Source organism: Typopeltis vanoorti, chromosome 16 (assembly GCF_054136105.1).
Source record: "Typopeltis vanoorti isolate ZY-2024b chromosome 16, IOZ_Tvanoo_1.0, whole genome shotgun sequence".
In the NCBI taxonomy this organism is placed as follows: domain Eukaryota; kingdom Metazoa; phylum Arthropoda; class Arachnida; order Uropygi; family Thelyphonidae; genus Typopeltis; species Typopeltis vanoorti.
Window position 1 is genome coordinate 63391618 of NC_143564.1, and position 12012 is coordinate 63403629.

At 36.2% G+C, this 12012-nt stretch overlaps 1 protein-coding gene across 3 annotated transcripts in view; it reads right to left on the minus strand.

The window, feature by feature from the left end:
- Nucleotides 1–7363, minus strand: part of Gapvd1 (GTPase activating protein and VPS9 domains 1) — a 475307-nt gene extending 467944 nt beyond the window's left edge. For all 3 annotated transcript variants that reach the window (XM_090406248.1, XM_090406249.1, XM_090406247.1), the window contains exon 1: nt 7215–7363. The gene's annotated coding sequence lies outside the window, so the exon portion shown is untranslated. The remainder of the gene's footprint in view (nt 1–7214) is intronic.
- Nucleotides 7364–12012: the final 4649 nt, after the last annotated feature.

The following is a 12012-nucleotide window of genomic DNA, read 5'->3' on the forward strand; positions in this document are numbered from 1 at the left end:
CAACAGAATCAACAAATTCTATGCTATTTCTCCCCAACATACACTTGAATCCTTCCATAAAACATGCAAAAAAACATTGCCATTCAGTACATCAAGGCTATTCATAAAAAAGTAGTATAAATCCTTGAGATAACACTCAAAACCTCTTTCACTTATCAAAAATTAGCTCACCAAGTGATACAGATTTCAGTGGTACATACTCTACCACTGAAATCATTCTGGCATCTATTGAATCCTTTGATTGTACAAACTGGAAGAACTGTTAATATCTGTCTTGACAAACACAAGAAATATATATCCAGTATCTAAACTTTTTTTTTTTAATGTTGAGCCCATACACAAGAGGTTGGTTGGTCAACCTGTAGTATGTTAGTACTGCATATGGAAAGAGAATTGGGAAACCAGAAACTGGTTCACATTGGTTTGAAGGCATGTGCCTTGTATCCTGATATTCGGAAGGCTATTCCACAATTCAGCAGCAGTGGGAATAAAGAAGGAGGAAGAGAAACTTGTTCTATGAGTATGGAGTTTGACCGTGAAGGAATGTTGAATGGTAGCTGCACATGTTTCAATGGATTTGGTAGAAAGAGAAAGAGGAGAAATTATTGATGACAGTTCTGATGAACATTTACCGTGTAAACTTTTGTAGAAGATCCGTGCAGCAGATTCTAGATGCCTATGAAAGAATGGTTGGAGTGAGTTGGTAAGGATGAATCATTGATCAGTCTGACTACTCTCTTATGTACTGTTTCGAGTATTTTTATGGAACTCATAGGGACACCTCCCCAGATGTGTAAGTACTCAATGGATGGATGGGGATATCAGATGCTCAGGGGTAAAGTAATGCTTTACCCTAACATCTTCTTGATGTTAGGGTAAAGCTTTACACCTGAGCATTAGTAAAGCAAAGCATTACTTTACCCCTTTTCCCTTTACCCTAACATCTTCTTGATGTTAAGGTAAAGGAGAAAGATCTCATCTTGCCTAGAGATCTGGGTGTTCTAAGGTAAGGTTAGAATAATATGGTTCTCTTTTTGTGGAAAATAAACCAGCACTTGTTTTGCAGGTGTTGAAATTGACAAGGTTATTCAAGCCCCATCAAAGAATGGTTCAGAGATCAAAATTCAGGCTTACAGAAGTGATTGCTCTATGAGTTGCGATTTGTTTGGTCCAAAGATTTGTCAAGTGAGAAGGAGGAATGCAGTGTACTGCCCTCCGCAAAACTGTGTATTAGAATAGTGGTCAAATGGAGCAGGTCATTGATGTATAGAAGAAACAGGATGGGTCAGAGAACAGAAACTTGTGGGACCCCAAGAAAACTAATGACACAGTTTCAGAAGTTACGGGACAGACTGAATGATGGAAGCATACTTAGACCCTTGTGCCAGACCCAGTCAAGAGCATAGGAGATATTCAATATTCAAACCACTTGGAATTTGCCAAACTTTTCCATAGTGCTTATCCCGAGGTGTGTGACATACGTTGCCTGATCCCCTGTTGAACAGCATTGGCAGAATCCATACTGGTGGTTGTTTATTGAATGCTTTCAAGATAGCAAAGAATCTGTTTTGAAGGTGCAGACCATGATGCTGTGGAGAAGGAAAAAACTCCATATTGTGCCTAAAGAGGATGTCAATTAAGATTACAGGATTATACCCATTAGTCTACTGTTTAACTACCTTCTATATGTCTTAGGTTCATATTCTTATCTTTATGCCTAAGAAAATGACTTGGTGACCAAGATGATGTTCTCAGATATTTGTTTCTTCCATTAATCTAAAACAGTAGACTAAAAACTAATGCACATATCCTATTGGACATGTATAATGCTATTCAGTAATGCACTTAGGATTTAATATTGGGAGGGGGGGGGGCGAGTTGAGTAGACGATTTGAGAATACACACTACACATCGCATACAACCTATGACAGAGAATCTGCAGTGATCGCTAATTCATAAGTAGTATAGAAATAGAAGGCACGACACTGCATAAATTAAAAAAATGAATTTTAATTAGGAAAAGATTTTTGGAAAATTTTCTATTGTCCTCTGAATCAAAAAATTAAAATAATTAAAGAAAATGTGTTGAATGGTTTGCAATTCTAATTTATTGCACAGAAAATAATTATTACCAAATATGAATTGGCATCATCTAAATCTACATACTTTGTAGATTATATAACCATACTAACACATAAAAATGTAACATAAATTATAAGAATACTGTTATTTCAAAACATTCACAAAATTACAATAATTTTTAGAATGGTTCAAAATATTAGAATAAAGCAAAAATAAATGCACAACGTGATAATCAGCACTTTATTGCATACCCCTTAGCTTTTATGATGTTGGTAAACAGTTCAGCATATTACTTACTAGTAGTTCACAATCTTTTTTTTTTTTTAATCAAAACATGCCTATATGGTCTGCAGAATAGAAACAAGGTTCATTTTTATCTCTTAGGGCAACTAAGATGTTTCTTCATAATCCCCACAAATTCTCAATGGAGTTTAAATTTGGTAAGTTTGCCAGCCAAGAAATTACATTGATTTGCCTTTCTTTGATCAATCTAGTAGTGGTCTTGGAAGTGTGACAAGAAGAGGAATGCTGAAAGGGGGGGGGCAAGGTTCCCTGCCCCCAAAGAAAAAGGAAAAAAAACAATAGAAAATTTTCCAAAAATCTTTTCCTAATTAAAATTCATTTTTTTTAATTTATACTGTGTTGTGTCTTCTATTTCTATACTACTATGAATTAGCGATCACTGGAGATGCTCAGTCATAGGTCATATGCGATGTGTAGTGTGTATTCTCAAATTGTCTACTCAACTCGCCCCCCCCCCCCAAATATTAAATCCTGAGTGCATTACTGAATAATATTATACATGCCCAATAGGATACATGCATTAAATTATGGGATACTAAGGCAATTAATGTGAAGTTATCAGCTTCCATATGTAAGTAGCCCAGTCGTGAAGTTACTTCATGCACTTGTCAGCAAACAAAACCAAGAGTATAATTTCTTGACATCCTTAATTTAAAGTTTGTCCATGAAATATTTCTAGAAAAAAAAAAGACAGTATTCAGTAAATAATCATAATATTATTATTACTACACATTGTTAATTAGAGCCATCAGCTTCTCATTGGGAATAATGCCACTGCCTTGAAATAAAAATAAAATTTATTATAAATTAATATTTTCATTGCACCAGTACATCCATGGAGTCTGAAGACTCATCACGGAAGACCTTAACTATCCACGCAATATCCATCATACCTTTCACGGGCTGACATAACACTCAGAATAGTCTATAGGAATCCATTCCATTCATTCACCACTCTCCAAACAAAAAAAAACTTGTTCCTCACACCTTTGCTAATCCCTTTTATTTGATTTCCAGGGAAGACCCTTTTTGCCCCCCCCACACACACACACTACTCTTAGTGCTGAAATATTTCCTCTGCATCATTAAATGTTTCTACCATAACCACTCTTTTCTGCCTATCAACCAACTTTTACAAACTACAATCTCTCGATCTACTGTCATAAGTAGGGATCCCAAACATCCTATCAAAGATGGGATCATCCCGTTTTTGGCTAATGCATCCCATTGTCTGCAGAAAACTCTTCGGGGAAGCTTTTTGTCCTGTATTTTAGCGTTCAAGACTGAATAACAAAATTGATGAGTTACAATTTCTATTCTATTACAAACCTCGCTCTCAGTCATTACAGGGAACTGTAGACATGCTGTTATTTTCTCAAGGTGAGTGATGGCAACACTGCAACAATGATAAGTTCGTTAGAACAGTGTGCATGTGCATTGACACTTTGGCATACGCCGTGATATTGGCTCAGCTTTAAATAGAACTGAACAGTCTGCTTGGCCCACACCATTTTAGAAGCATTTTAGAAACAATTTGATTTACTATTTGTTTACTTATACTTAGTAAAGTGTGTGCATAGTAAACCTTACCACGCACACACTTGGAAAGTTAGAATCATTTTGTAACACTGGCATATGTGATGGATGCACATACGAAACTTTCACCCTCCGTCATAAGTGTCCCGTATTTTTTTCCAATGTATCTTGGATCCCTAGTCATAAGAAGTATTCCAAGACCACTCACCATCTTGGTCATTCATAACTGCATCCTCTCCACCAATTCCTCATCCCCCCCCCCCACAAGTAACCCAGATGACAAGACTTGAACACAGTAATCCAGATATGGGCATATCAAGACCTTATAAAAAGGAATGCTGTAAGTTCCTTATCTCTGCTTGTTAGCGTGTTCTTCAAGAAACAAATAAATAATCCTAAGGGCCACATTAGCCACCTCAGCAATATGCCTTCCTAACTTCAACTCTATCTACCAACACCTTCAAATTCCTAGTTTCATCAATTTTCTGGATTATATTGAAAGTTTATTTTTCACTTGGTTAGACTATAATAAATTTAGTTTAATCCTTTATCCAAGTGTGAGCAAACAAAGTTTGCACCTGTTTGCGATCTCTTCAGTGGGAGTCAGGCCTGGCTCCCACTGAAGAGACCTCAATAAAGATCGAAACTAGTCTGGGTAGTGGCCCTTCCCTTAATGCATAACATTATACATATTTGCAAGGAGATGTGTTTTGCATATGAGAGATACTGAGATAGGAGTGATGTTAGCTTGCTCCACCTTTGCAACGAGTTTCCCGGTGTTGTACTACCTTACCCCAGTCCTGAAGATTCTTTCAGGTGCAAACCTTGTTTGCTCACACTTGGATAAAGGATTAAACTAAATTTATTATAGTCTAACCAAGTGAAAAATAAACTTTCAACATCTTTCTCTAAATCCAGAGTAATTTAATAAAAAAGGTGGCACACCGTTTGGCAACTCCTATAGGTAGAGATGGCCTTGCTAATGTTTGTGGATTATAGTTTCATCTGTGGTATATAGGTTGCAATGTTTTCATTTTAAAATGCATAACTTTACACTTTCCATATTAAACTGGCACCCATTACCTTTTAGCCCATACTGTCAGCCTATTTAAATCATCCTGCAAGCTCTCTGCATTGCTAACTATTACAATAACCAAATCACCCATAGAAACTTTATTTTAAAATTTGAAAAAAACTTTGGCCTGAAAATGAGAAATGACAAAAGTTTTTTTTTTTATTATTATTATTTGTGAATTCCTTCTTTCAAAAAAAAAAAAAAAACTATTTTGTCATTTCTCATTTTCAGACTCAAGTTTTTTTAATTTTTACAAACTTGACCTAAAACTATTAAAACTGAGTTATAGCTATTCTAAATTTAAGGACAAATCAATCTTCCATTAAAATCTGAAGATAAAATAGATGAGAGGATGGAAGTAGATTAGCTAGGTCTTACAGGTTGTTGAAACTATTATACTACCAAAAGAGGGGCTCATTTACTGGTTAGAATTCTCTTATGCCATACTGTATCAGGTCTTACATTCAAGCAGTAAACAAGGCTATCAAAGGAGAGAAAAGAGTAAGATAATACCAATGCATAAGAGTATTGCAAAAAACTTAGGAAGAAATTAAGTCAGTTAACATCTGGAGTAATTGTTTATATCTTAAAAGGGTTAGTTACGATTAGAATTTAGGAATGAATAAATAGCAATATGAAACTTAACTGGAGAAAGGGGAGGGGGGTTACACATTATAATAATGATATGACCAAGTAGAACAGAATAAAGGCAGGATTATGCAATGAGTTGGATTGGGTTGTTTTGAATTATGCCCAAAAGCAGCTATGGCTGTGACATCATTGTATCATGTCTGTTAATTGCATATATTCTTCAGATCACATGAGAAACACAATAACCAACTCCCCATAGAACCATAGAAACCATATTTGTGAATTCTTTCTTTAAAAAAAAAAAGTCATTTCTCATTTTCAGACTATAATAACAGCTCATGAACTTGCAAAAGCCTTTAACAGAATAATGCACTGTAAGTTATTCCAAAATTCAGGATAAGTGAGAGTAGATAAGATGGTTATATGAGTGTGACAGTAGTGCAGAGGAAAAAAGTCAAAGAGAATGAAAGTAACAAACAGGAATGATATGGGACTTTTATCCTTTGACCAGTATTATTTAATTTATAGATTGGTGTTATTGTTAATGTTCTGAAGCACTATAAAACTAACATGGCATTATTTCGCTATGCTTTTTAGTAGCATGTAAGAGAAGTATGATGTGTATTGAAGAGAGTGGACCTCCTGGAGAACAAATTCTAGTTTAGCTTGTCAAGCGTATGATTTGGCATTTTGAACTGAAGAGATTGCAGGCTGAATATCTGAATATCTGAATATCTGAATTGCAGGTTGCATATGAGTGCAACTACATTTCAGAATAGTGAAAAAGCTAAAGATCTAGGTGTACAAAGAGTTAAAGTGCAGAGAACATATACTGCAAAACACTAGCAAGTAGGAATGAATAAGGAAGTCCATGTTCATCTGTATAAGACTATACAACTGGGATACCATAAGCAGGTCCAATCACATTGGTTTTGGGGAAATACAGAAACAGTGTAGATGCACAGAGGTGATGTACAAACACATAAGGAGCACTGATAATGAATCACCTTAAAGAGAAATAGGTCTAGTGCAATGAATCTTGGAATTCCTGGAGGTATTCAATCATAATATTTCCCTTGCACTCTATGAGTAAACATTATTGAAACTAATTCCTCCTTAGCACACGAGATGAGTGCTAATGAAAACATTCTCTTCATATTTTTACTGTAATGACAAACAGACGTTTAAATTCTAAATGAAAATATCCACTTTTCGATTTCATAAAATCGTTTAGCTTGAGCACTGGGTATGTCACCCATTCAATCTAAATGTATCAACAGAAAACATAAAGGATAAAAGGTGTGTTGTGTAATGAAACATGTTCTCTTTAAAAGTGACCCAATACCAGTTGAAAAAAATATCTGATGCGCAATCTAGCCACTTTAAAATCTATATATGACGGACTAGCATCTAGATCTATGAATCTAAAAAAATTACACTGTAACGATTTAAAATTTTCATCATGCAAGATAATCTATTGATTTCAAAGATATTCATCTTCATGAACAGGTGTGAGTGTATATATATACATATAGTAAGGTAGTAAGGATATTTTGAAAATTACTTTTTATTACATTAACTCGTAAGTCATAATATTCATTGTACAACATGAAAAAAAAAAATTTACCATGTATAATTTCATCCTTAGATATAACGAACAATGTAGACGCTGCGCAAACAAATCAAAAACACAGCGAAAGGAAAGTTACCATCAATACACCCACACATCACAACTCCGCCATGACTGTTGACGTTCATTAGATCACCATTTTCTAGATGTCGCTGGGTAACCATGGCGGATGCACATAACATGACTACGATTGCAAACCATATGAGCCGAATTTCTGGTGTTTCCCGACTTTCTTTTCCTGAGTGATTTCAATTTTTTTTTTTTTCACAATGTTTGTATTTCTCGAAGCAATCACATCGAACACCAAAAGATATCTTCCAAATCACTTAACAAACAAGTAACTGTAAGATTTCGAATACGAAGCATAACACCATGCAATATAATATGTTAGTAATCGTGTCAATATTATTATTCGTGACACCTCCAAGGAGTCCAAAGACTTATCGCGGGAGGACACCTATTGTACAACTCTCCTTCTCAACCACTACACCGAACCTCTACTACTAATCATCTACATCAAAGCCACCTACTGCCCACAACCACCACAGCTAGTATTTTTTTGTCTGTAAATTGCGTGTGTTCTGAATGCCGATTTGTCTGTATGCTGGATGAAAAACCCGAGTCTCCGGGAGAAAATATCCTGTTACCTCCATATGAGAACAGTAAACTCACCTTCAATTGAAAAAATCCATATAAAAAGATTCCTCCCGTCATGACGAGAATCGAACTTAGGCCTTTTCTAATCGAAGGGCGCAACTTACCGTCGTTCTTCCAATTGCGCTACGGAGGCGCTTAATTAACACAGTTCATTGTCAAATAGTACAAGTAACATCGACAAAATCATCACATCTTCGACCAATGCAGATGTGTCTAATTCGAGCCTTATTCAAAAGCTAGGAATCAACCATATATCGTTGTATAATTGAGATGAACCCAACAGTGTCGTTTTCTGGGGGATTAAAAAATAAACAAATCCTCTAACACTTTTTTGTTTTGTTTTGTTTTGTGTAAAAGGCGTAAATCCCTTTAATCCTGGCTTATATTTTCAAGACTAGGAGAATTAGGCTGCATCCTTCAAGCATTCAGTAAAAGAAAGATGGAATTATCAATAAATCAAAGCGATTAGGAGAAAGCATAGCAGAACTAGAGCCTCCATAGCTCAGTCGGTATGGACGAAGTCCTTTGGTCGGAAAGACCGAGATTCGATTCTCGTCCATGACGTGAGGAATCAATCTTTATCTGATCTCTTTTGAATAAAGGTGAGTTAGCCGGTCACATACGTGGTAGAGGGATTTTTCACCCAGTAACTCGGGTTTTTCATCCCTCAGAACAAGCAAACCAGCCCTGTGAACACACACGGATCTACAATCAAATAATAAATAACAACTAAGAAAATAATAAGAAAAGGTCCCTAAATGTATATAGTGGACTTTTCCCCTGCAGTTGGTTCTTGGGGGCGCTATAATGGATCCCGCAATTGTGGATCCATCCATAAATATGGATAGATCAGTAATTGTGAACCTTTAGTATGAACATGTCACCTAAGATGATGATGATGATAGCAGAACTGCTGCCATCTTTTGTCCAGTATGCTAACATTCATATCATTAATTGTGAGTTTACGGTAGATTTTCATGAGATGTGAAGTTCAAAACTCGTGATGAAAGAGATCGACAAACTTGGGATATTGTTGAAAAAAAGGCTAAAAAAAAGTTCCAGAAGCTGACACTATAAAGAAACTTAGATCGGTCTTTTTTTCAGGTCGCCTAGTGGTATAGATTCAATGCTTTCCACTAGGTGAAACAGACAAATGGGAAAAAAAATTAATAATATTATTATCATTTCGTGATACTTCCAAGAAGTCCAAACTCTCATCGAGGGAGGACACCTACTTGAAAACTCTCTGCATCCACCACCTCCACACGTCTCCATCATTTACGCCAACGCCATCTACTGTCTACCACCACTAATATTTTTTTGTCTGTAAATTGCGTGCTTCCTGAAGGCCGATTTGTCGATATATGCGAAACCAAAAACTCGAGTTTCCGGGAGAAAAAAACCTGCTACATCCATATGAGATCGGCTAACTCACCTTCAATTGAAAAAAAAACTCATATAAAGATTCCTCTCGTCACTACCAGAATAGAACTTATGCCTTTTCCAAAGGAAGAGCGCAATGTACAGTTGTTCTCCCAATTGCGCTATGCCCTATGAACCCCAAATTAAAAACATTCTATTATAAAGTACACCACGCTTTTCTACCCATCAAAATATGGTGTACAGCAAAAGGTATTCCACTTCAAGGCCCAGCCAAATACCACTTCGACCCCCAACCAGAAACCCTTTATCACATACTTTATATTGCCCCCATGCCTCTCCAATATGGAACACTGTTCAGAAATTCATAAACCACAAAGAACATTTCACAGAACACACTATTCTAGTTAAAGGAAGGAAACATAACAAACACTGAAGCAATTATAATCATAACAACCATACATTCCATCTGGACGTACAGATGCGAAAAATTTATGGAAGAGAAGCAGGCCCAGATATTCTCAAAAAACTCATCAAACAACTAAATGAATTTAGCGCAGATACAATAAACAGAAAGAAAATATCAAACACCAATGGCGGCAGATACAGTAGGTCTTATATGAGAAGAATTTGAAGAAAACATACAAATGATAGAAATAAAAGACCAACCAAATAAAAGAATACACGTATATCGGGAGTAGTTGTTAAAATATTGAAAAAGTTGGTGAAAAGTAAAATACAGCAGTGTATGGATAGAGATGCGATACTCGATAGTAGGCTTTGTAAACGGTAGGTCCTGTATTAGTAACTTATTCACATTTTATAATATAATAAAGTCCCAGCAGAATTGCATAAAAGTAATGGGATTGTGTTCAATGAAAACAAGCCGATAAACCCGATAAACTCTCACTCTGAAAGGCAAAAATAATCATGGAATAGAAAATTGAAAACTAAAAATATAATGTTCATGTGTATACAGTGTATAAGTATTGTATTATATGCACGAGGGAAGCAAACCTTGCAGAGATCTAGAGATCAATAGCAACTTATCCTTTTAAGACGCTTTAATAATATTGTACTAGTCCAGTGGCGTAGCTAGAGCAGTTGCCGCCCGGGGCGGTCCCTGAGTTTACCGCCCCTTCTAAATACACACCAAAAATACTACAAAAAGTCAAAAAAACGATGTATAGGGAAATAAATTAAAGCACTATGTTTATTTTTGAAATACAACTTTAATTTCAATATTCTCAAATGTTATTTTTCTTGCTTTTCTGTTAGCAAAATCGTCGATGACATTGGTGAAGTCTATTTCATAGTAATGTAGGTAATTCTTAATCAAATTTTATTTAAAAACTTCTCTCACAATTAGCAACACTTACAGCAATTGGGAGCAAAATTCGCAGTAGTATTACAATATTTGGAACTGAGTTCTCGAGACTGTATTTCAGAATTAAAGAATTTCAAAAGTTCAAAAAGGTTCAAAGTGCGGCCCGATCCCCTCCGCACCCCCCCCCCTTAGCTACGCCACTGTACTAATCCAACATGTATCGAATGATATACTGCCAAAAATGTATATCTGCTTGTATATTATTATTATTTGACACCTCCAGGGGGTCCAAAGACTCATTGAGAGAGAATGTGCCAACAGCATCGAACGATTGGTCCCTTCCAACTACTAACCGTGCTCAAACTTACTTAACTGAGCCATTAGTAGCAGAGGCTTTACCAATAGACTAACCTTTGCCGGCTATGTGGAAACAAACAATGTTAACGATATTTTAATAATTTAATATGTAACCTATGATATATTGAAAAATATATGTATATCTATTTGTAAATGTGAAAACAGCCATTGTAAACACACCCTCTGTCCAAAAAGAAACCGAAATTTTCAAAAATAGAAGAAACTAATGGTGCCCCCTGTTGTACCTTTTGTTGTCTAAAGCGGCAATCTTCATTAGTGTTGTGTCAACTGTTTATGACGTTTGTTTCATTAGAAGCAGAGTTATAGAGCAGTGGCGCACCCAGGGATGGGGCCAAGGGACCCTGTCTCCCAAAAGAAAAAGGAAAGAAAACACTTACAATTTTTTTTAAAAATCTTTTCCTAACTAAAATTCATTTTTTTTTTTAATTTATGTTGTGACGTGTCGTGTCTTCTATTTCTATAGTACTTATGAATTAGCGGTCACATATAAGGTGGGAATACACTAGCTCGGGGGAACCACTGCCGCTGTGAACGCAAGGCAAACGAAGCAGTGCTCGGGCGGATTGAGCGCTACTTCGTTTGTCCGAGCTGGGCCAGAGGAGATCAAATGTTTCATGTATTGGCGATCACTGCAGTTGCTCAGTCATAGGTTCGTATGCAATGCGTAGTGTGTATTCTTAAACCGTCTACTCAATTCACCCCCCTCCCCAAGATTAAATCCTGAGTGCGCCACTGGCCAAAAATGAGAGTGTGTTTTGACGAACAGTCGAAAATGAGTTTCAAACAGAGAGCTGCGATTTACTTTTGTGTTAAACTTGGTAAAAGTTTTACCGAAACGCATCAAATGCTTCAAAAAGCAAACGGTGATGAATGCTTATCCCGTACTCAAGTTTACGAGTGATTTAAGTCATTTCAAAGTGGCCGTAAGACGCTTGAGGACAACGAAAAGCCGGGCCGTCCAAAAACTGGACTGAGCGAAGTTACCATCCAAAAAATGTGTAATTTCATCAAAGAAAACCCGAAATCATTCATGAGATTGATTGAAGACGAATC